The 23,814-nt window shown below is 30.9% G+C and overlaps 1 protein-coding gene and 1 long non-coding RNA gene across 7 annotated transcripts in view; one reads left to right on the forward strand and one right to left on the reverse strand.

Annotated features, from left to right (window-relative positions):
- The window catches only part of LOC143242663 (dynein axonemal heavy chain 7-like), a 619,118-nt gene that overhangs the window by 348,810 nt on the left and 246,494 nt on the right, over positions 1-23,814 (reverse strand). The gene's annotated exons all lie outside the window — the stretch shown is intronic.
- LOC143242673 (uncharacterized) lies at positions 14-22,386 on the forward strand. 3 transcript variants are annotated; one of them, XR_013023127.1, is made up of 7 exons: positions 192-413; positions 1,509-1,586; positions 11,815-12,016; positions 16,803-16,962; positions 18,015-18,195; positions 18,905-18,982; positions 22,235-22,382. It is a non-coding gene; the product is annotated as an uncharacterized LOC143242673 (long non-coding RNA). The 3 variants fall into 3 exon arrangements; XR_013023128.1 differs by lacking the exon at positions 18,905-18,982 and having other exon boundaries at positions 22,235-22,386; XR_013023126.1 differs by lacking the exons at positions 192-413; positions 16,803-16,962; positions 18,905-18,982; positions 22,235-22,382 and adding exons at positions 14-185; positions 12,846-12,938 and having other exon boundaries at positions 11,815-12,012; positions 18,015-18,740.

Below are 23,814 nucleotides of genomic sequence, written 5' to 3' on the forward strand. Positions count from 1 at the left end.
TAATTATTGTTTAGCTTTCTTCGTAACATGAAAGTCACAATCAATTAATTTATAGTAAACATTATGACAAGTTTAAAAACGAAACTCTCTAAGAGATGTACGTGTTGTTTGTAACTCATTGATGTCGAGAATTTAGAGTCGCGGGAAATTTATTGATGTGTATAATACAGAAAACAGACGATCAGGTAATAAAGATGAATAGTTTGGTTTGGTGTTTTATGACACAAAGCAACAAGGCTGTCCGCGCTAAAGATAAATAAGTAGTGTTAAATGAAAAGTAAAAGTTGAGAGACAGAAAAAATTAGCAGATAAGATGTTACCAAACGGAATTAGGCCAAAGAAAAGAATGAAGGGAAGTTAATCATCGTGGAAGGCCTTACAATTAATATAGGCTTAACGATTGATATATTACTGTGAGTATTAAACAAAATAACGAAAATAATTTATTTCGCGAAAGAGAGTACTGACCATATATTTATATCTTTAATCTTTTAAACTCAAAGTTACAGCTTAACTATAGTTTGATCTATCTTAAAAGAAGCCAGCAAAGACAGAAGTTACCACGAACCAACGTTAGCCTTATCGAAAGAATGTGATTGTTATGGTGAAATAGGAAAGATGAAATTCAAAATTGTTGTTTGTTAGTGATATTCTTTGCTGTAATTCCAGAAATACCTCATGATAATAATTAGCTTAAGTGATTTATGATAGATTTAATTCCATGTAATACGCTAGCAATATAAATTAATCTTTATAATTAAAATGTAATGACAAAGCTCGTACTAATGAAAATAGATTTATAAAACAAACTAACTCGTACTGGTACCACAAAAATCCATAAAACAATTCTCCACTTTGTGCTTCATTCAAGATTCAATAAATTAGAAAAAAGTTTATGCAAGAACTATTTCTTTATTGCAGAACGTAGTTTCAAATAAAAATACTCTGATAACAAGAACATTACTTCACTGTGGCTGCACATGTGTGTTTCATTATATCTTTACTGATGTAATGTGTAAGTACAGGAAGTAATGAATAAAGTCAAACTATAAGAAGTAGCTGGAAAGCTAACATCATTATTATTATGACTAAGGACAAGATGTAGTACTAATGGTAAATACATTTACTGTAACAAAATTACTGTTAATTCTGTAATAATGCACCATGCAAAGAACATGCTTTAATTATATATAGTAAGATATGAAAGAGAAGTAAAGCTAATTGTGGCTGAAATATGACACTGATTCATTATTACCTTAAAATTAATTTTAGAGGAATTGTTGATTGTGATGTATTATGATTTATCTCAGATCAGTCTCCAATTTATTATGTTACATACATTATGCATTACAATTTTAAACAGCTGGAAATTTTAATTTAAATGTTAATTAAATGTTGATATGTATTAAACATGTTTGAACTTTATTTCTTACAAGTTATGAAAATTCATTACTTAGTTTTTTACTGATGTGTTTTTCTAAATGCTTCTGTGATGTACACTGTAACAGGTAAATGAACCATGTGTTTCCTTTTGGAAGAGACGGATACCGTGCACCATATTTTCCTGGTCTATGGTGTTACTACTTGTGAGTATTTATTTATGAATTAATTTGAAGTATATAGGTGTGTACACTAAAGTTATGTGAACATTTAAGATTTCAGATTTAAAGAAGAACCAATTTTGAGAACAGTGAAGTTTAAAACAGGTTCAATAGGTAATGAAGACTATTTGACACAGTAATGGTATTTGGTATTCAGTGGGAATGAGAAATTTATCTATATACAGGAATATGTATGTATGTGTACTTAATTATTAAAATTATTAATTTGGGAAGGGATGTATGGATCATCAGAAAAGTTGAATCAAAATATAAAAATTGTATTTTCAAGCTGACAACTCGGGACTCTTAAAAGTAAACAAACTATTTTGTCCCCACTAAAATTGATAAGTACTGTAGGCATGGAGTTAATAGAGGGATTTATAATAAGCTTAAGAAAATAATACAGACATTACTTGCAGCTGTATTTATTTACTTTGTTAGAGTCTTGACAATACAGGCTCTGTATTTTGATTCATGTTGGTTCTTTATTTTTCTGACAGTCTAGAATGAGTTTTAATTATATTGTTACTTAAGTTGTTGTTTTTTTTTCATTTATAGAGAATACATTCTAAACTTGACAAATGCATGTGAATTCATTTGAATGCTACACATTTTATAACAGTTTACTGTTGCTTATGCTTTGTGTTCCACTCATCCACCACATATTAAAAATAAATAACAAATGTGCAAGAGAGAATAAACATACTTAGTGGTATACGCTGTAAGAAACAAACTGTAAAGTTGTTCTCAAAGGACCATTGTGAAGACAAAGATTGTTTGATCACAAATTTAATGACTAGCTTCCATCAGCTTGTACTATTATATAACAAAAGATGAACAGTAACAAAGGAATCTCATCAGAATGGAATAATGTTCCTTTTAATATAATACAACAAAGGTAAGTGCAACATAAACATACACAGTCACATGCTTACTTTGATAGGTTTACATAACAATATGTTTGTTCTTCAACAGCCTGCTGTGTACAAGTGTTTGTTAAAATAAGGCAACACAAATAATTCATTCAGTGTCACACTTTGCTAAATTGTCAATTATCAATAACATTTACTACCACTACCTATTTAAAATTACAATAGCTATATGAAAGAGTAATATATACAGTGGTAATAAATACTGAATATGTACTTGTGACTTTTGCTAAGTACAAAAAACAGTAGAAAGAATTACCGATGTGATATTGAATAGTGACATCTGTTATGGTAATCATCCAGTGTCAAACACCTGTTGAAATATTGCCAGGGAAATAAACTTGAGTAATAATGAACAACAGTGGCTTGAATAACAATATCCGACATCAGAATCCTCTAATTTTGTTGTGTCTGTTTCCAATAAAAACACTAGAAACTGCACAAGCTGTAGTTCCCAACTAATGCACATACTGGACTTTTTGATAGCTAAAAATGAAGGACTTAGAAAATTTCACAGCATGACATAATTAAGGATGGGGAAGTAAGTTCAAAAGTACTGTCAGTTTCTTGCAGAAATCTCAGTGGAGTCCTGTAACACAATAAATATCATTTGAAATAATTTTATAGTGGAATCAAAATGGTTATTTGTGGCTTGAGTTAAGCTGTCAGCAATAGATCTACAGTTTTGTTTGCTTACATATTTTTTGTAATCCCTATTTGTGGATTTTAAATACCTAGTTTTAATTTTCTGCTATGTTAACTTTTTTAATGCACAGCAATGAAAAAATATGTATTTAGAATGAAACACGACCCCCACTAGGCACGTATAAAATTATTCCAGTAGAAAAGCAGCTCTTTCAAATAAAACAAGTGTGTTTAAAACATTTCTTTAAATAAAGATTTGTGTCTTTTGAAGTAATTATTTATCAAGGTTTTGTGTGAACTTGTTTAATGTGAGTCCAATATAACATGAGTCCACTCAGAACAACGTTGCATCTGTTATGTACTTACAACCACATAAAGCATCTTTCACTGAAAAATAATTAATTTTTAAGTAAGTCATGGACATTCATAGCATTCCATATAGCATAACTGTCTATGTTGTGGTTGAAAATGCTCGGTCGATGTTGCTGTAGTTTTGTGTAACAATAACATGAATAAAAATAATACGATTAAGTAAGGAAATTTTAACTTTGTCTCAACAATCATGTATTTCGCTTATTATCAATCTTTTGGTGTTCCAATCTATTAACAAGAAAGGTTTTCAGTGGTGTTTCAAGAATGAGTCTACTTTTAAAGGGTTTTTTTACCCAAATGATTAGAGATCACTCAAAGGCTTAATAGAGATATCCTAGTACAACAGGTGGTACTGTTTTGGAGTGAGGCTGCATTCTTAAAATAAGATGATTTTATAACTTCATGGTCATTGATTTTGGTTCTATGTTTAAAGTAAAATTGTTTTAAAAAGATGTACTTTGTAAACTTGGGAGGGTTTCTTATTATTTTCAGTGAATCCAGTTTTCAATTTTCTGCAATATAGTGTTCGAGACAGTTATTTCTCATTATTATGTCTCCACAGAGAGGTGTACTGTAGATGCCTGGTATGGGTATTAAATCTTTTATTAAAATAAATTAGAGAACAATGTTTCAACCTTCTTTGGTCTTCAGGTTAACAAAAAGAGTTTTAATACCCATACCAGCCATCTTGAGATACATTTTTACTTCACGTGGGTTCTTCATCATCATGAGAGAGATGTAGTTTTTCTCTTGTTTCATCTTCTTCCAAACCCTTTTCAGTCAACTGCTATACCTACATATCTTGACAGATTATCTTGAAACTTGGTAGGGTCATACTTTGGTCCAATATGTCCAGTCAGTATTTTCTTTTTTTTATTTGAGCATTTTTAAGGGGTCAGATGTCAAACAATCCAAAAATATATATTTTGGGCTCTTGTGTGGTTATATTTATAGCAGTTTAGAAGACAACTGGCACAAATGTAAATATTCAAACAAATAAACAAAGCTGTTGACTGGATAGCAGCACGTATATCATAAAGTTGCATTTGATACAATATTTAAACATCTATTGCACATGATCACGAAACTTCATTCAGATTTAATGTGAAATAAACTTTTGTTTTCACAAGACAAATCATAGCTGGTTAATTTAAAAATGTGTAACTAGAGGTCTTACAAAACTAATTGGATATGTGTATAAAGTATAAGTATTACAGTTTCAAATACTTTACTAGGTTTATGTGATTGTCAGATTGATTCATGTGGTAAAATAACAAGTAAGTGATTTGATTTTTGTTTACAAAGCCTATTTCATACTGAAAGTTGTCCAGGATAGCTCAATATGCATCTAAAAATATGTACAACCCCATAGCTTTGGGGGAAGAGGGCTAGGTGGCTTTTAAAACTCCAGCTAATATATATATTTCAGTGAAATGTTCACTGAAAACTCACCCATGTTTATCCTCAAGTTTATCAAGTGAAATTTCAATTATAATATTTTTGTCTGTTCATTTGCAGGTTTTTTCTTTTAATAGTTGGTTGATATTACATTAACAATTATTCGTGGAGAACAGAAAAGGCTGAAAGAGTTTAGTGTTGCAGTCTTCTCACACAATAAAACTTGAGTTTGAAGATTTATATGTAAATTAGATGGCCTATATATCAGTCAGTCTGCAAAACTTACTAAATTCTGTAGCAATATTGAAAATGAAAGTTAAACATGAAAACTATTGATCCATATTTTAGAACTTGTTTTACACTCAACAAATTTATTTTTAGTTCCTTGCATTCATCAGTGATATGATTCCAGATTATAATATTACTCTTTATCATGCTAATACTTACATTGACTTTTCATGTGAAACAAGCCATTTTATTTTGATCTTTAATTTTTACTTTTAAATATTTGCTAGAACATGTCTTTATAAATAAAAGTTATAGGCAGTGAACCAGTCATTTTTGTAACTATCTATGGTAAACTTAATGATTAATGTTATGAAGTAGTTTCTTTAGTTAAAACTTGGATATTCTTCACAAGTATAAAATATAAAACATTGCCTGAGGAAGTATCTCAAGTCTTAATTAGTTACAGCATTCCTGTTTCACTATGACGTAATTTTTGTGTAACTTTGTTGATGTGATAAAGAGATCATCATATCAAAGTAGTGAAATATAAAATTATAGCAGTCTGATGAGCAACGTTACAGTAATTACTCAACCATGAAGTTATAGTAAATGTTTACAGTCTGTACAAAGTGACCTGTATTGGCTGTATTTGTGTAAACTAGTATTTTGTAAAATAGTCACAACTGAGTTATAAGTTATAAAAAGTTCTTAAATTTAATTTATCTTAAAATACAGAACAGTAAATAAAGAAGTAGAGTAAACAATAATATTTTCTAGTTTTGAACTTTTTTACTCATTTGGGGCTTGGCTCAGTACTGAATATCAAGTCTCATAAAATTTTACAGTAAGATGTGAAACAAAATGATATTTTAAATTTAGCATGTGTACATTTCAAAATAACAAAAAGTCATAAATTACTATATCAGTACCTTAGAATTGCACTATAATTTATAAAACTGTAACTTAGCTCTGTTTGAGTCATATTCAAAAGTAAGTGTACATAAGCAAGTGCTTCCAAAATGTCAAGAGGTAGGTAGGGGCACTGAGACTAATTCAGTAAATGCAGCAAGCAGAAAAGATGGGAGATTCAATTTTCCATATTATAAGTTCTCAATATCAGTAATTTGAGCTCCTAACTCAGAAGAAACTATAGTCTTGGTATTTGGACATCACAAACTCTAATTTGAGCACATCATATAATGCATAAAACCTGATATTTAGATTTTTTTTTTCAATATTCACTTTTAAGTTAAAAATTTAACTGATATATAATACTAAAATTTGAATTATAATTTCCAATTTAAAACCAAACTCATTTGTTTTGAATTTCCAGCAAAGCTTTACGAGGGCTATCTGTGCTAGACATCCCTAATTTAGTAATGTGAGACTTGAGGGAAGGCAGTTAGTCATCACCACCCACCACCAACTCTTGGGCTGCTCTTTTACCAGTGAATGGTGGAATTGACCATCACATTTAACACCCCCACAGTTCAAAGGGCCAGCATGTTTGTTGTGATGAGGATTCAATTTCTCAATGCACGGGTTACAAGTTAAGTGTCTTAACCACCTGATTTGAAATTAGTGTTTTGAAGAAAATGTTTAATGAAATATTTTGTGGTAAGTAAATTTTTCTTATCCAGCTTTCATCATTGAGTCATAGAAATTGAAATGAATGTTATGATATTATGCCATTCAGTAGACATGTGGTATCAGAATGTGTATTTTCACCACCCCAGTTTCAAACTTCCAAAAGTAGTATGTAAAGTATGTTTTTTTATGTAACCATTTTTAAATAATATAAAATCATAATTTATTTTATCCATACTGTAAAATTCCATTGTATTAATCATTTTTATTAAGTAAACTGTATCTGGTCTAAAAACAAAAGCTTTTGAACATGACACTTTCTTCATAAACTATAACAACAACAACAAAAAGACAAGTTTACTTGTGAATACACTGTGCAAAGCCTGAGAAATTGTGCAGGAGGAAGTGTTAACTTTTGACTGGTTATGCTGATTTCTCCAAGCCAGTTCACTTGGCTGTGGTTTTGCTAGATAGTAGATATAGGGATAGTTGGAATCTCCTTAATCCATTCATGCACGTCACTAATCAGATGACGAAACATTTGGCTAATCATTGAAATTAAATTTCCAAGTACCCATGGTTTATTCTCTTCAGAAAGCACACTAGCTGAGCCAGCACTCAGTTTATTAAACTAAGCTTCAGATTGACCTGAATGTGTGGTATTCAAGTACAGTAATGCCTATCATACAGTTATAAGTAGCTGCAAAATACAAATCCCTAAATGTTTTGCACAGAATTATTTCAAACATGAACAGTAAGAAATCCCACCTAATATTGTGCAATCACCAAAATAATCATTACTCAAACATTAAAACTAAGTCTCCATCCAACTACTGTCTTATAGGTTTCTTAGGACTACAACAGGCTCATGGAGAATTGAACAAGAAGATGTGTAGATAGAGATGAAATCAATAACTTCAATACATATTCCACACTGTTAATTCTAACTCTGAACCTAGTGCACTGTACTACAGTCCATTTCACAGTAAGGAAGTACTAATTATTGTAATGATATAAAATAGTCTCACTTCAGGATGACATGACAATAAAAACACAAGTGTTACAGCACAATAGATACAGCGTATAACGTTTGCCTAAAATAAAAGATCAGTATTCATATAAGACTTGCATCTGACTTACATAGATACTTAAACTGCATTTAAAAACAGAAAATGTAACATACTAAATAAAATAAGCAAAAAGATTAAAAAATGTTTTGTGTTAAAACTATGAATCAAAACCAATTTATGAAAAACAATTAAAATTTATCATACATCTGGAATGGCTGCTGCAGACCTACTACATGCAGTGAAATATTAAACTACTTATGTACGACCAAACTGCTCCCAAAAATAATTTTCTGATCATAACTTCATCAGTAACTAAAACAGTAAAAACCACTATTCGTGTGAACCTCAACAGACACAATTACAATGTTAATCATAAACTGGATTTTTTTTATAAATCTTTAAATCATCATGATGTACAAGCACACAGAGATGAACTGAAAACTTCTGAGAATTATATATATGATATTGATGAAATAACTTTGTTGAAGACCAGTATTTTGTAGAATACAATCACATTTCAGTTGTAATGCAGTACATTTTATGTATATTTATACATATTATTATTATTACTGTCTACAAATAAATCTTGAAATATCAATTACTTATCATAGAGCACTTTCCATTAAGTAAAGAAATACAGGAAAACAATGATGTTTCCTTCTCAATGAATGTGTACTTTCCACAGTTTGCTAAGCCTTGTCACATTTTACAACTGAAGTATGTAAAATATTTTTCTTGTTTTGTGTACACATATTGATATAAAGAACATCATAGGTTATATTTAAGTACCACAGATTTCTAGTGTAATTAATAATTCTTATTAATTAAAATGTATTTATGTCTAAAAATATTTTTAAACATCATTCATCTCACCTTTCCTTGTGAGTCTACAACAACAAAAAAATGGATCTACCCATGAAGACACTTTTCAAACCAAAATACCATGTAGGTAAAAATTCTGAGCTTTCAATTGGTTATAAAAATTTCATAGAACAAAGTAAGAATGTGTAAACAATCATTTGCAAAAACTAAAGAAATAGACAGAATTAACTTTTTTGATTTTCTTAAAATAGTAATATTTCAGAAAATAGATAAGAAAGGAGGTTTTTTTATTTTATATTCTAGCTTGTCAAAATTTGTTAATTTAAATTTCTATTTGTGAAAAAGTATAAACTTTGCCTTTGGACATCAGAAATATAATTTAAATAAAGAAGCATGTAGTATAGTACATGACAAACAAAATTTGATATTTAGGAATTTGTTTTAATATTTATTTTAAATTAATTAATTATTGTGTACTATTACATTTGAATTACATGCTACAACATATCTTCATAAAATAATGGTTCAATAAAATTTTGAATGTAAATCTACAAATGTGATAACATCCCCCTGACCCCTACACATAGTAGTAGGGTTAAGAAGGTGTGGAATGAAACAAATACAATTACTAGTATAAAATGATAAATAACCAGAAACAATACTTAAAGATTATATATGCTATTACACTGTTGTAACATGGATTGTGAAAGCACTGTCTTCATATACTGTATGGTTTATGGAAAACATGCATGAAAGAGTGGTGTGCTTTGGACATGAAAGCTTTCTAATTGCATCTTTTGCAAGGGCAATAATGCTGCAGACATACAAAATTTGGTTTTGGTAAATACCAACAAAATCATGTCAACAATAAAGAAGGGTACATAATAGCAGTAACTTTGTTGTTCAACATCATAATACTCTTGTATTAATGCACCACATATAGGTGTGTGAATTTCTACACATTGCATGTGGCATTTAGAGCATAATGAAAGCTGATCACTAAATTGTTACTGACTAGTCATAGCGTATCATTAGTTGAAATATATCATGCAGACTCTCCCTTCAGTGTCACACAAAGAGGGATATCTATGAATGGGTTAACATTCAAAGAGTCATATCCATAGTTTCATGAAATAGTTGTATTGTACTTTATACTTCCTTCTATATATGAAACTTTATTGTTGTAAGATGTAGAAGCTACTTCTCTGAATACTTGTAATCTGATTTGATGAGTGATCAACTAAAGAGAGGGAATGGATATGGTCAGATTTATATGATTGCTAGGCAGAGTTAGCAGCAGTGCTTGTGGAACTTGTACACGCTTGGAGCATGGTTTCATTGTATTTTTTAAAATTAAAGTTTGATGAAGGTAAGCTATATTGCCCACGTTAAGCAAGAATAAATTTGTGTCTAAGAGAAATAATCTCAGGTTAAAAGAACAATGGAAAGCATCCAAGAATCATTATAAATTTGTACTGGCACATCTGTCTTAAGTAATGTAGTACTAATATTAAGAGTCATATATTGGTTATTTACCTTTTTCTAAATTTGAATCAGGAACAGCAAGATAGTTGTACTATATTTTCTATTCCTTTTCTTTGTTATGTAGAAAATTAAATTTGATAACGGTGTGTTAGCTAAGATGTTATCATTTTTATGATGTGCATAGTTTATAGTGTACATTCAGGTAGATTTGATTAGTATGTAGCTTACCTAGTTGCAGCCAACAGTAAATAATATTCCACAGTTTTGAAATATATATGGATGAGTGCAAAGTGAATTGTTTTAATTTGACTGTATACACAATGTGTAGTTATTCTCAATTTACTGAATATATAACAACCACGTATATACCTTTTCATAACTTGTAATGACTACATACACTACTGTGTACAGTATTTTGCTCGTGATTATGTAGTTCAGACTGTATAACTTTAAAAATAAAATTCCAAGACAGACATGTATGTAGTTTAAAGTTTAAAATCACCTGTATTATGGTTATCTATTTATTTTCATTTACCTCTACACAAACAAATTGTAAAACGTTCTTCAGATATTTACAACAATGTCATAACAATAACTTGACACGCATAAATGTACAGTTATAGTAATGTTGTCTTACATGACATATTTTAAACTTGAAGTGACCTAAACAAATCATCTTATTTAAGGCATAATGAACATTAAAATTTTCACACATACATAAGCTTTTAACTTTAGGTTTCAGTTTGAGTTTTACTGTGTGTTTAGCATTGTTTTGACCAGAATTGTATTATTTAATACTAAATAGGTTTGCCATACATTTTTATGTAGAATGATCAGGCTTGATAAATGGTGACCTTCAAGTCATTTGTTAAAAATGGTATGGGGTATTATCCATATTAATATTTAGAACTCTGTTGTTTCTTGTGAGTGTGTTTTTAACTGTTGGTTGGTGTGGAGGACTGAATTTGAAGTTGAGTACGGTTTTGAATAAAACAGGTTATTGTAATGTTCTAGATGTAAGAAATAGTGTGTTATAAGGAACTTTACAAAATAATACTGTTCACTAAGATTGTGGGAGTTTTAATATTTTCTTACAAAATAGTAAGAATGCTACTATATTTTGTGTTTGAAATGTTTCCAGGGTCTTGTGGAGGAAACTGCTGTATGTTGGTGAAGTATCACTTTTTTAATAATTTCTTGAAATGTTGCCTGTGATAAAGTTTTATGGCTTGCCATTCTTTCTATTACTTTTGTATTGTTTTAATTTTTTCACATTGTGCTTTTGCTGTTTTTTTACCTCATGAATTGTTTGTACTGTCTTACTGTATGGGTATTGTAGTTAGTAATTTAGTCTACATATTGCTTGCTGCACATGAAGAAGTGCCTGCTTCAAGTTTATCCATTTAAGAACTTTAAAGATTTATACTGAATACTATTCTGTTTTTTCTCAAAGTTTTATTGTGACATTAAATGAATAGCAGTAAACCTTGTTAAACAGTTAACTTTCTTATAATTCTATATTTAACTGGAAAAGAAAAGCTATGCAAATTTTACATGACTTGAATCTTGATTGCCCAGGAATTAGTTAAAATGTTAAAAATAAATTGGGACAAAATTGAGATTTTGTGTTCAGAACAAGATTTAGTGTTAGCATAACTGTATTTTTCTTCTTTACAGAACTATAAGATTTTAAGCCTTTTTGACTGTGTGAATGGCCTTCAAGTTCAACTTTCCAGCTCCTTGTCGTCATGTCAGTGATGCTGAACAAGATTAATGTGAAGAAACCTGTGAAGGAAGAATCTGCCCATCAGAAGGAAAAGTACCAATAAACAGTGGAGGTGAAACTATGGGGGTAGAGGTGTCAGTCACTCCACAGCAAGTACACGTTTGTCCATTTCCTTTTTTTTCAAACATTAAATTTCTTGAAGTGAGCTAAACATACATAGTGAAGCTCCTACAGTAACATCTGGAGGACATTATAAAGGCAGGGGATCAATAAAATGGGGTCTTACTTTTTAAGCAATCTGATGCAAAACCGTTTATGAGGGAGGGGTTACAGAAGGCTGTGGATTTCCTCTACTCCATATGGGTTGATCGATGTAGATCTCTTATCCTTTTCTGTCAATCTTGCAAACCCTTTTAAAGTGTAAAATTGAACAGCAGTTTTTTTGTATATCAACATTTAATATGTGTATATGTGTCAATTATTTTAAAGCTGACATTTGTATTTCCAAGCTCACAGCAGGCAAGGTCTAATTATGGACAGTGTTTTATAATGGGGAAAAAGAGCACTTTTGGAGCATAAGAGGAGAAAGACAGGTACATTAGTTCACCCATCCACCTCCATTGTTTGTGTTATTGAGCTCCTATTAAAAACCAAACTATCAAATGTCTTGTGATGACTGAAATTTTGTTCTAGAAGGCTCTGTGCCTTATTGTGAGATAAGAAATAGAGTACTTTTAGTAATTATTTTAAGTATAAAATGAAAGAACACATTTGTTTAAAACTGTTATTGTGTTATGACAATTACATAAATTCAAAATGCTTTATATGATTGGGTGAATATCACCTAGATTTTACATGTGGAGAGAAAATTGTAGTTACCAGTTCTTATGTTGCTAGGACCCTCATGAGATGTTTGTTAGCATTATAAGCATAACATCAAAGCTTAAAGTGATATGGGATGTTGTTGTTTTGTTTTTTATAGGAACTATAAAACAACTCCGCTGTCTCAAAACTGTCTTCGGTCTACACCAAATATCTTACTCTCTTTCTTTTCCTTTTCATTCAAGTGCAAATGGTAAGATACAACACAAAGTAACAGTGAAACAAAGTGCATCCAACAGATGCATACAGGTTTTCAGTAAGGAGTCTAATTAGTATATCCACTGCTGTGAATAGTAGTTAACAACTGTTGGCTTCTTGGAAGGGTAAGGTTCAATAGCCAGTGCAATAAATACTTCCTGGATAGAGGAACTACATTTCTCTTCTTAAAATGTCATGTAAGAGGGGGATAGGAACAAAAGAAATGAACCCTTTCATTACAGACTCGCTGTGTGTGACTTTGTTCATAATCATCAGTTTCCACACTGTAACTTTTAAAATGATATGTGTATCTTCACAAAATCTGACTAGCTTTCTGTAAATATTACTAGTATTTTGTATACAAAAAAATTCAAAGTTTTGATCAAGTATTTTCACTAAAATTAAGTTATCTTTTGAAATTCAAGAATTGTTCAAACTGGTCCACTTTCTCTTTTCCTCCTCTTCAAAAACTGCATTACAACAAACTTTAAGTGTTTTCAATCAATGGCAAGTAGTGTAGTGACTAAAATATATAAGTTCAGTGTTATAAGATAGAATACACTGTTTAATGTAGGTGGTGGTAATTTATTTTGTGAGTTAATATTTCATGACTGTTTTGTTTCACAGTAAGAAAGTTGAAAGCAGAAGGTTATTGAAAGTTGTGTAATTGATATTAAGGCTACAGAGATTTCTAGAATGCCTCAATGCAAGAAATAAAAAGTGTCAACAACCATACAAAAGACCACAGAGTAGGAAGTGAGCCAAAAGTAAAACCAAGGAAAAGAGAGTTTCAGTCAGATAGAAGTTAGAAAATGTGAAATGAATCATTTAAAATAGAGAAAAATAGTTTGGCTTGTCAACTGCATTTTAAACCAATTGAATTTGGCCAAAATGGATTTTTGTCAAGAAGAGAACCATGCAGTATTTAGATCCAGTTGTGATACATGTAGTGTGAAGAATTTGTCATGTTTCACTTGTTTTGAACATATTTTAGAATAAGTGGAATGCATGCTGTTCATTTATTTTTGAATTTATCTCCAAAAAATGGCAAACATCCACTGTAAAAGAATCCTTAGTCCAACACACAAATTTAAATTATTATATACAATATTTAAAAGTGCGTTTTTAACTGAAATGAAATCAGAACATTGGAAAAATTGTGGTTCTTCAAAACTCTGTAGGAGTGGGTGTGCTTTTAGGTCTAATGCACCAGTGTCCAACTGTATTTCATAGTCACCCAAACTGTTTAAAATGTGTTAACATTTTCACTTTGAGGCAAAAAAATTAACTGTGTTTTTAAAGATGGGTAAAAAATACATAGTAATGTTTTCAATTATTTATTAAGAAAATTAATTATACAAAAAAATAGGTGGTAGAAGTAAAGCACCAGTTCACCACAGGTCAATAGCTGTTTTGGCATGTGGCAAGCGGTGACCATGTTGGACACCATAGGTCTGAGAGATCTAGAGCAGGTGAAAAACAATACTCTTTTCTCTCTTCACATGTTGTCTGAGAAAGAAGGAAAATAACTTTCTAAATCCTGTCTTGATTTGTTGAAGGTAGAATTAGGTGGTGTACAGATACTAAAAACCTCATTGCTATATTGTGTATATATACAAAACACAAAAATCTGTGTCTGTCTCTTGTTCCATTATCTAACTAATCCAGGTTCACTGGACCAGTCTTAACCAAACTGTGTATAATGCTTTCAAGGGAGCAAAAACAGTAGTGCTTTCAATAGATGACTATCCTTCTTAATGAGGGTAAATGTGAAGATAATTCGGAAGTGGCCATGCTAATGGATGGTTCCTAACTCCTCCACCCCATTATTGCTGTTATTGAACACTTTGATTGAGTTAACATCAATTATATTCATCGATGCACAGAGCACACAAACATTTAATATATACATCTCGAAGACTGTGCTTGGCTCTCTTTGGAGGAATTAAATGAACAAAGATGACTGCCTTTGTTACAATAATGCATAAACTGAGATGAAGTTTCTATTTCAACAGCCACCATAAGGCTGGTATGAAAAGCTGTTGTTTGAGTTGTAATTTCTTACTTTGACCTGTCTGTAAGACACTTCTGTAGCCATTGGTTTTCTATTAAATAATCATGTGAAACACTGCAGAAAGATGTGATGAGCTGGGTGTTGAAAGCAGGTAACAGAATGCACCCCTACTGACATTACAATTGATACTACCTCTTTCTACAGGGTCATAATGACCATTATACAGTCTAGTAAATGAATTGTATGAAAATCAGGATTTTTCTCATTTATCATATCTTTCACCTCCAGATTTTGTTTAAGTTCATGCACAAATGAAGGAAAGGTACCTCAGCTTGATAAATATGAAACATAAAATTTTGAGTTATTTTTATGATTCTAGCTCAGAACTTCTTACTAGGGCACGTGCTAGTTGACTTCTAGGTGTTGCTGTACCTAACATGAGTCATCACAGATGGTATCTGCTGCTTCATGGGATAGTTCACCAGGTATCAACTTGAGTGTGAATTTGTATTATTAATGGCTCAAAAGTAATATGTTCTTCTGGATTATTGCCATCTAAGTTGATTGGCCAGCTACAAGGAGAACATAAATCATGTAATTAGTTTCTGTTTTGAAAGAATTGTGACCTGTAAAGTGCAGCATTTTTATCTAGGTATGTGTTGAGTCTGAAGTGCATATTTTAATAATATTTTTTCCTTTTGAGTGTGTTTTAATTTTCATTCCATTTGTCAATTTTATTTTGCAAAGTGGTAAACATGCGAACTGATTATAGATTATCAAAAAGTTAGAACTTGTGTTTGGTAAAGTCCATGTTCTTTATAATGTATTATTTTCTCACACTAATCTTCCATCTCAATAAATCATCAAGTCTGTCAGTATGCAGGGTGTGGATTACACGAATGCCTCTATTTTTGTAAACTACAATAATTAATCACATCAGTACTTCCAAAGTTGATTTTTCATACTATGGATCTCTGATAAAGCTGTTTAAAGTTTATTTTATATAGCCTTGACAGAACAAATGGGGGCATCTAGTCAACTGTAAAAGTGTTATAAAAGTAGCCATTATTCTAAACCAAAACATATATGGTTAAGGTGGAATAGAATACTCTTCATCCCTACCATGTCTTGTATTGAGTGAATCAGTATGGTTTGCATTTGAAAATAGGTCTTTGTGGTCATCCATTGCATTGTTTCAAGTGTTGTTGTTCCTTCAGACTCTCCATTGTGTTTTATGCCCTCACTTTTCTTCTAATGAAGATTGATAGCCCTCATTACATTCCAGTTTTCCCATAAGTACCACATCTTTCTTATCTGGGTGAAATGTATACCTGGCTCAGTCTCCCACATCAGTTTTCCAAATTTGACTTTCTTGTCTTCAGGTGTGTCCTCTGGATGGCTTTGGAGGATGCTTCTTTCCTTCCCTCAAACTGTTTCTTCCACCTATTCAATGTAAGATTCTTGCTATATGATGATATGACATAATGCACTGTATTGGAAGCTGTAATTCACCTAAACTGTAAATGTATTTCTGGAAGGTTCTTACCAAATTTCACACTTCCCATCTTACCTCTTCATTAAAACCTGATGCTTCCAAATTCTAAGAGAACTCAAAGTGATATCTGGTAGAATTGAACAGATGAAGTCATAAGCAAAATGAGAATACCTTACTTTATTACTGATGGAGGGTTGTTACATGATAATTTTAATGAATAATTTGCAAACAAGAGGAGGCAGAAACTTGTGATATGCTTGAAAACAAGATTTACAAAAAGATGGCAGCATTGAACAAGAATATGTATTGATGTAAAAGGATTGTTTGTTTGTTTTATAATTTCGTGAAAGCTACATGAGGTCTATCTCCACTAGCCATCCTTAATTTAGCAGTGTGAGACTAGAGGGAAGACAGCTAGTCATCACCACTCACTGCCAACTCTTGGGCTACTTCTCTACCAGTGAATATTAGGATTGACTGAAACATTAGAAGGCCCCTACAGCTGAAAGGGTGAGCATGTTTGGTGTGATGGGGATTGGAACTAGCAATCATCAAATTACAAGTTGAGGGTCTTAACTGTCTGGTTATTCTAGGCCTGTGTAAAAGGAGATAAGTACTTATTGGAAGTTAATTTTTAGTACAGAAAATTATAAATATCACAACAATTTTATAGAATATGTGATGTAGATTAAAAATAAATATGCAGGTTAATCAGTCTGTAGAATGGTATTCCTGAAGTATTGAAAATATGATTCAAATTATAAAATTTAGTAATTTTGAATAATTAAAACATCTAACACATTTATGACTTGCAAAGGAAAAAAAAAAATGTAGTGTCACAAGCTGGTAATTTGATTCACCCAAAAACAGCTTACATCAATAAGGGTTTATGTTCAGTTGTAATTATTTCAGTCCCAGCAAAAATAGTTGCATAACTCAGAAAGTGTTAAAATGTGTAACTAAATAATTGTACATTTTGATTTAAAGAGGAGATATGACAAATTATGAAGAGTAAAATAACAGTGTAGAAATACATTATTTCCAAGGAACTTTCAAAGTGTGATCACAGTAATGGTTACAAGGTTTATAGATCAAAAAATTCCCTAGTGTTATTACTATTGTAAGGATTAAAACCATACATTTACTAAAATAGATTAATTTCTGCATATAATCTAAGCAGAACTGTTGTATTAAATATTCGAAACTAACATCATATTATGAGGACATCGTGAATGTAACAGCTGCACACACTTCCAAAAGGTTATTAATATAACTTGGAGGGACGGTGCTTACTTGTGTGAATATAATGCACCATTTATTTTTTATCAGTATCTTAGAGTAGAATTCATATAATTAAAAAGTAACTGTGCACAATTTTCTAACTGCTGTATAATAAACATACAAGGAAAGTATACAATTTTATCACCTTACAAAAATATAAGACTAGAAACATGTGTTAATCCATTACTTTTCAAAAGGTACAATAATTTTATAAGTAGCATGTGGTAATATGTTCACGTTGTAGCACATTACAAATTCTAATGATACTTTTATTGTTTCAGTGGTTCAGGAACTATCTACACAGCCATAGTAACTGCTACTGGGTTTTAAGTTGCAATTAAAGAGATCAATGAAAACCAGGAAAAGAGCTTATCGTCACCGAACTTATAGTGGTGGACAAAAGTAAACATCCAAACCATCGTCAACTATTTGGTTAGCTATCTTGTTGGTGATGAGCTTTGGGTTAGTCTTATTAATGTTACATTTTAGTTAATTTTTGTATTTTTAATCTTACCTGTTATAAATTGTATGCTAACATATTGTCTTTATTTAATTAAATGGTCAATTTCAAGCAATTTTACAAGTTTAAGAATATTTTTGCATATCACTCTCACAGGTTTGCTTTGTTTAAATTGTAGTTGTAAGTAATACGTGACAGTTTTAATGTGGGAGTTTGCAGCCACATTTGGTTCTGACATAATGACTTTTTCAATTCATTCCATATATAAATAACTTTGAAATAACTTTATATATTTCTGTTCTAAGCTTCTACCAGTATGTTATCTCCAACCAGCACTCTTTAGTTTTTATTATGCTTGTTTCAACTTCTTTATATGTACGTGTGTTATGTACATGGTTGTTGAAATTATTTTATTCAAGAAAGGTTGAGTTTGTTAAATTATTTGCAGCTTATACAGTACTCTCAAATGTAGCATTATTTACAAAACTGTAAACATTATTTAGTGTGTAATGCAATAAATATTAAATTTTCAGTCTCTTACACAAAATACAATCCAGTGTAATCTTTTATAAATGTTGGGAATCAGATCACAGCATTGGCATCTAAATTAGAGTTAATTTTGTAAGGCTTACTAGTAGTTATTTCTGTTTTCTTTTTCTTTTGCATGATAACTTTATTGCCTGGTTGACACTTGGCATTGGTTGGTTCCAGAATTAATAAAAAGGAAAAAGTACGGACCAGAGGTTTACATCTGGTTCCTTGGTATTTCATCAGAAAAATTCTGACATGGTAAGTGTAGGTAACCAATACTTACAGCCAAGGAATAAGAGTTGATTGAAGTTCAATTTTCTCCTTGTTTTGGGTATCTTGCATTTTTCTCTTTTGTGAATTGTTTAAGTTTTAAAAGTTACAAGTCTATGAAATTAGATGGAAAGTTAAATACTTTGGTGCAACAATAATATAAAAATGTGATTTTATAAATCTCAGAGGGACTTCCAGTCTTTCACCAATAATTTCAAGATCTTTTAATAACTTGGGTGTATTAATGCTTTGCTTTAGTTAAACACAGATATTTCTCTTGTAAAGTTTAATAGTAAAAATTATCATTGTTTCACGAAACCAAAATTCTTAAAAGCTACATTTTTGTATTTTAAAATACAATTGTCTGCTTTGTCCAGAATGTCTTCACCAACCACAGGTAATAGATATAATAAAGACAAAAACAAGAATGTTCACATAATTCAAACATGTAGATGTAATGAAGGTAATAATGAACAGTGGAATGATGACAGCAACACTGAATATTTAACAAGACTATATACAATTACAAACAGTTAATTATTAAATCTTGTGGAGTGTATGATATAATAATCTTTAAAATGCATAAAGTATAGTGTTTTCTGCCACAATATCACTACCATCTTGTTAAACCCCTATAAATAAATAGTAACATGTTAGGTAATTCACTCAGGGTGTTCTGCTACTGTAAAGTTATATTTTGTGGAGATATTTAGACAGTATTAGGGAGTATTATCCAAAGATTTGTACATTCCGATGTCATGGGTGTCAAGTGACATGAGTCAGTAATAGTGCATGAAGCAGATAGTATTTTTGTGTTTTGTAAGTAAGGTATATTCTATCTCTGTAATGCTAGTCTCATTAACAGAATTAGTTATAATTTCTGATATATACAGGGTGAACCAAAAGTAGGTGGACAGTAAAAAAACATTTATTTAGAGATCACGTATGCGTACAACTATATGTAATAAGACAATTATATTAATAAAAATAAAATGTTATTTATTAACGCAAATGCTCAAATTGTTTTCCTTCCTAAAAGAGATTTCCAATACTCTTTTAACACCCATATTCTTTTATCTGTATTTAAAGTATTTGACATTATGGGTTCTATTAACAATCTAAAAAAAAGAAAACAGATTAAATTAAAACAAATGTAATTATACAATTGTAATTATATAACACAAATAATATAGTTGCAACATAGTTATAATATACAATTGCATTAATATAACCGATACATAAACCTATTCCAAATGCTGTCCACCTACTTTTGGCTCACCCTGTATAATTGTTTTCATTATATATACATGTATATTTTTATTATCAGAATTATTTTGTGTTGTTAAGTTATTGATTTAGTCATCAAGTCACACTCCTTTTTCAGGTACTTGATTTAATATTAACAAATGGAAACCAAACAATGAAAATAAAGATAACCTGCCTACAGATTTTCAAGACTTTCTAGACAGGTGTCTAGAAGTGGACGTAAATAAACGCCACATTGCCTCTGAACTCTTATTAAAGATATGGTATAAATTACTGTTATTTTACTCAGATATTTTGGTTTACTTTGAACCTATTATCTTGATAACATACACCAAAAAAGCAGTACCAGTATGTTTAGTTTCATTTAGGCCCATCCTACAGTACTGTGCAAAAGTGTTAGGACAAAGTCAAAAATCAGATTTCAGGCAGCTTTCAAAAAACATCTGAAGATAAATCACAGGTAAAATATCAATATTTTATTATTCTTCACATTTAGTGCAAGAAAAATTTAGTGAGAGTTCAACAAACAGTGAATATTTGTTGTGTCTCCTTTTACTTTAATAACTATGGAAAGTCTTTCAGGCTTTGTTACAAGATGTTTAATCATGGTGTCCTTTGGGAGTTTAGTCAAAATGTCTCTGATACACTCCCATATAGTTTCATTGGAAGTAGCTTTTGGTTTCTCAAGTTTTTGATTTATGAAATTCCAAATCTGCTCATTTGAGATGGGGCTCTTAGGGAACTATTGTATTATTTGAATAACTCCAGTGGCTTATTTCTCAGCTAAGTAATTTCTGCATACGTTGGATGAGTGTTTGGGGTCATTATCCTCTTGGTAGTAGAACTGGGTCTGCCATGATGGATCATTATTTAGTGGTCCATTATTCCAACTATTTTACAGAAATTTCCTGTCATCTCTACAGAAAAACACCTCAAACCATCACATTGCCTCTCCCATGCTTTATCACAGGTTCTGTGCATTGAAATAAGAATCTTTCATCTTTCTTCTGCTGGATGTACAATGTACACTTTGAGTAAACTATTTCAAACTTTGACTTTTCCATCCATATTACTTCTTTTCAATTATCAGCAGTCCAGTTTCTTGTCAATACTTGGAGAACAAAGTAAAGGTTTTTAACTGCTACATGATCAAATATTCTATCATCATTGACTTATCTTGATATTGTAGATCTGGACAAATTTCTTTCATTTGGTACATGGTCATTTATCACATGCTTGAAACCAGTTTTCTTTCTATCCAGAAGGTTGCATAAACAAAGGTACTTAATGCAAGTATCATTGACTCTAGGTGTTCTGTTTCTTCCCTTCTTATTTTCAAATTTATCTGTATTGTACTCATTATTTGTGGTGTAGTTGACAGTAGTTGGGGAAAATTTCAAGTCTACAACAATTAGATGAAGAGTCCAACAAGCATCACATAAAGTTTTTATGCAAAGTCTCTGATCTACTGACAATTATTTCCTCATTTTGAGTTGTGGAATGATAACGTCATTTGTGTGTTATTACTGTTTTTATCAAGATTTATTTGTGGATTGCTATTAAATTTATTCCTTCTAACACATACTGGTTCAATATGCTAGCTTCTTTCTACATAGTTGAGACATTGCATGTTGTACCATGACATTTATTTCATGCCCTAAATTTTACCACTATATTCATTCAAACAGAACCATTATGACATGTCCAAGGTACAAGCATAGGAAATTCTAAAAACTCAGTGTTCTCACCCTAGCTTGTTTAATTGTTAAAAAGTGATCAATGAATCACTACCATGGCATTGAAATTTACAATCAGTAATAACATGGAAGAATTAGCCCATAAAATGAAAGAATGAAAAGATATTCTTTTGCTCTTACACTTTCACACAGTATTGTACAAAGAGACTAATTAAACAAACTGTATGTGATGTATAATAAGCACTTTTGTTAAAAGATGTTTTTATTTTTCACCCAGCATCTGTTAATTGAAGTAGCCGGCCAGTGAAAACAATACAGCCCACTACAGTGATAACTAGATTCACATTAATAGTTCAAAAAACAAATATCCCAATATACATGTTGAAATATATTGACCATGAAGACTGGCATCATTTTGGACAAGAAAATTAACAGATTGTTTTTCTTAGATTTCTTCTTTAGCAGTAGTATATTGGGTGCCACGACTTCCTATTATTCAGCTTGTTAGATTTTGAAAATAATATCCATTTCTCCTCCATATAAAAATGTTGTTATGAATTAGGAATAAATAAAACTCTTGCTTTGATCAAATTATTATTTTATTTGCCACATTGAACATTTTTTTATTATGTTTGTTGATAAAAAAAAAAAAAAAGAATAAACAAGAGGAAAGTTGATGTCAAACAGATATGCATTCAGATTCATCCTGATATTTTTGTGAAATCTATATCATTTAGTGTCAGAACTATGTATTATGATCTCACGTATTGCAAGTTGAACTTGCAGTCTGTGAGTTGTGGGTTGAATCCTTGTTCAAACAAACATGCTTGTTTTTTTCAGCAAAGTAGTCATTATAATCAACCCTACTTTTCTTTAATAAAAAGTAACCAAAAGTTGACAGTGGATGCTGATGATTAGCTGCATTTTCTTTTGTCTTTCATAGCTAAATTTGGGATTGTTAACACAGATAGCTTTTGTGTGGCTTGATGAAAAAATTCAAATAAACAAACAGACTTAGATATGTTCATTTTAAGTCAGTTTTCTAATCTGAGGCTAAACAAAATCCTTTTCAGTGTTGCTTCTGAAATTGCTGGGAATTCCTCATACAGATACTTGAAACAGTCACCATCTTTGTTTAAGATAATTACAAACTGATCTATCAAACCCAGTTTTATATGAAATGAAAGTAATAGGACATTCTTTGTGTCAACCAGACTTTCACATTCAGTGTTTTCAATTCTGGTATCCGTCTGACTTTGTGTGGTTATTACTTCTTATCCAGCACTGATTTTGTGTCATTTATCCCATTTCACAAACAAAATGTGAAAACTTTGTCTGACTGGGTGTTTAATACAACAACATTCAAAGGACTTTCAAGTTTCCACAAAATAGCCAGCCATGTTCTTTGTATTAGACCTTATTAACAACAATTTTGATAGTTTTGTATGTTTCCTTCAAGTGAATTGATTGACTAATAGGAACATACATATATGTTACTGTTTTGAAGAACACATTTTGGACCTGTATTTAAGTTATCAGTGAACTATATCCACTCTTCATTCACAGGCTGCAACTCATAGTATTGGTATTAATACAACAATATTGTTTCAATAAAGCAGTGAACATTCTTGCTAAATGTATGGAATAAATCCTTTCTCTTGATTTCTAGAAGCTTTGGTTTAGAGTTATTTGGCATAATGGCTGTTTTCAGAAAGTAAAATAAGACAAGTTTTAAAAGACTTGTAGCAAAATTTTAATAATTATAACTCACCAGGTTGACTAATGAGTAGTTCAAACAGCAGCAGTTCTGGTTTTGAGCTATTTGATGTAACGTCTGTTTTCTAATTTCAAATAAAA

The sequence above is a fragment of the Tachypleus tridentatus genome, unplaced genomic scaffold, assembly GCF_004210375.1.
Source record: "Tachypleus tridentatus isolate NWPU-2018 unplaced genomic scaffold, ASM421037v1 Hic_cluster_2, whole genome shotgun sequence".
NCBI lineage: Eukaryota > Metazoa > Arthropoda > Merostomata > Xiphosura > Limulidae > Tachypleus > Tachypleus tridentatus.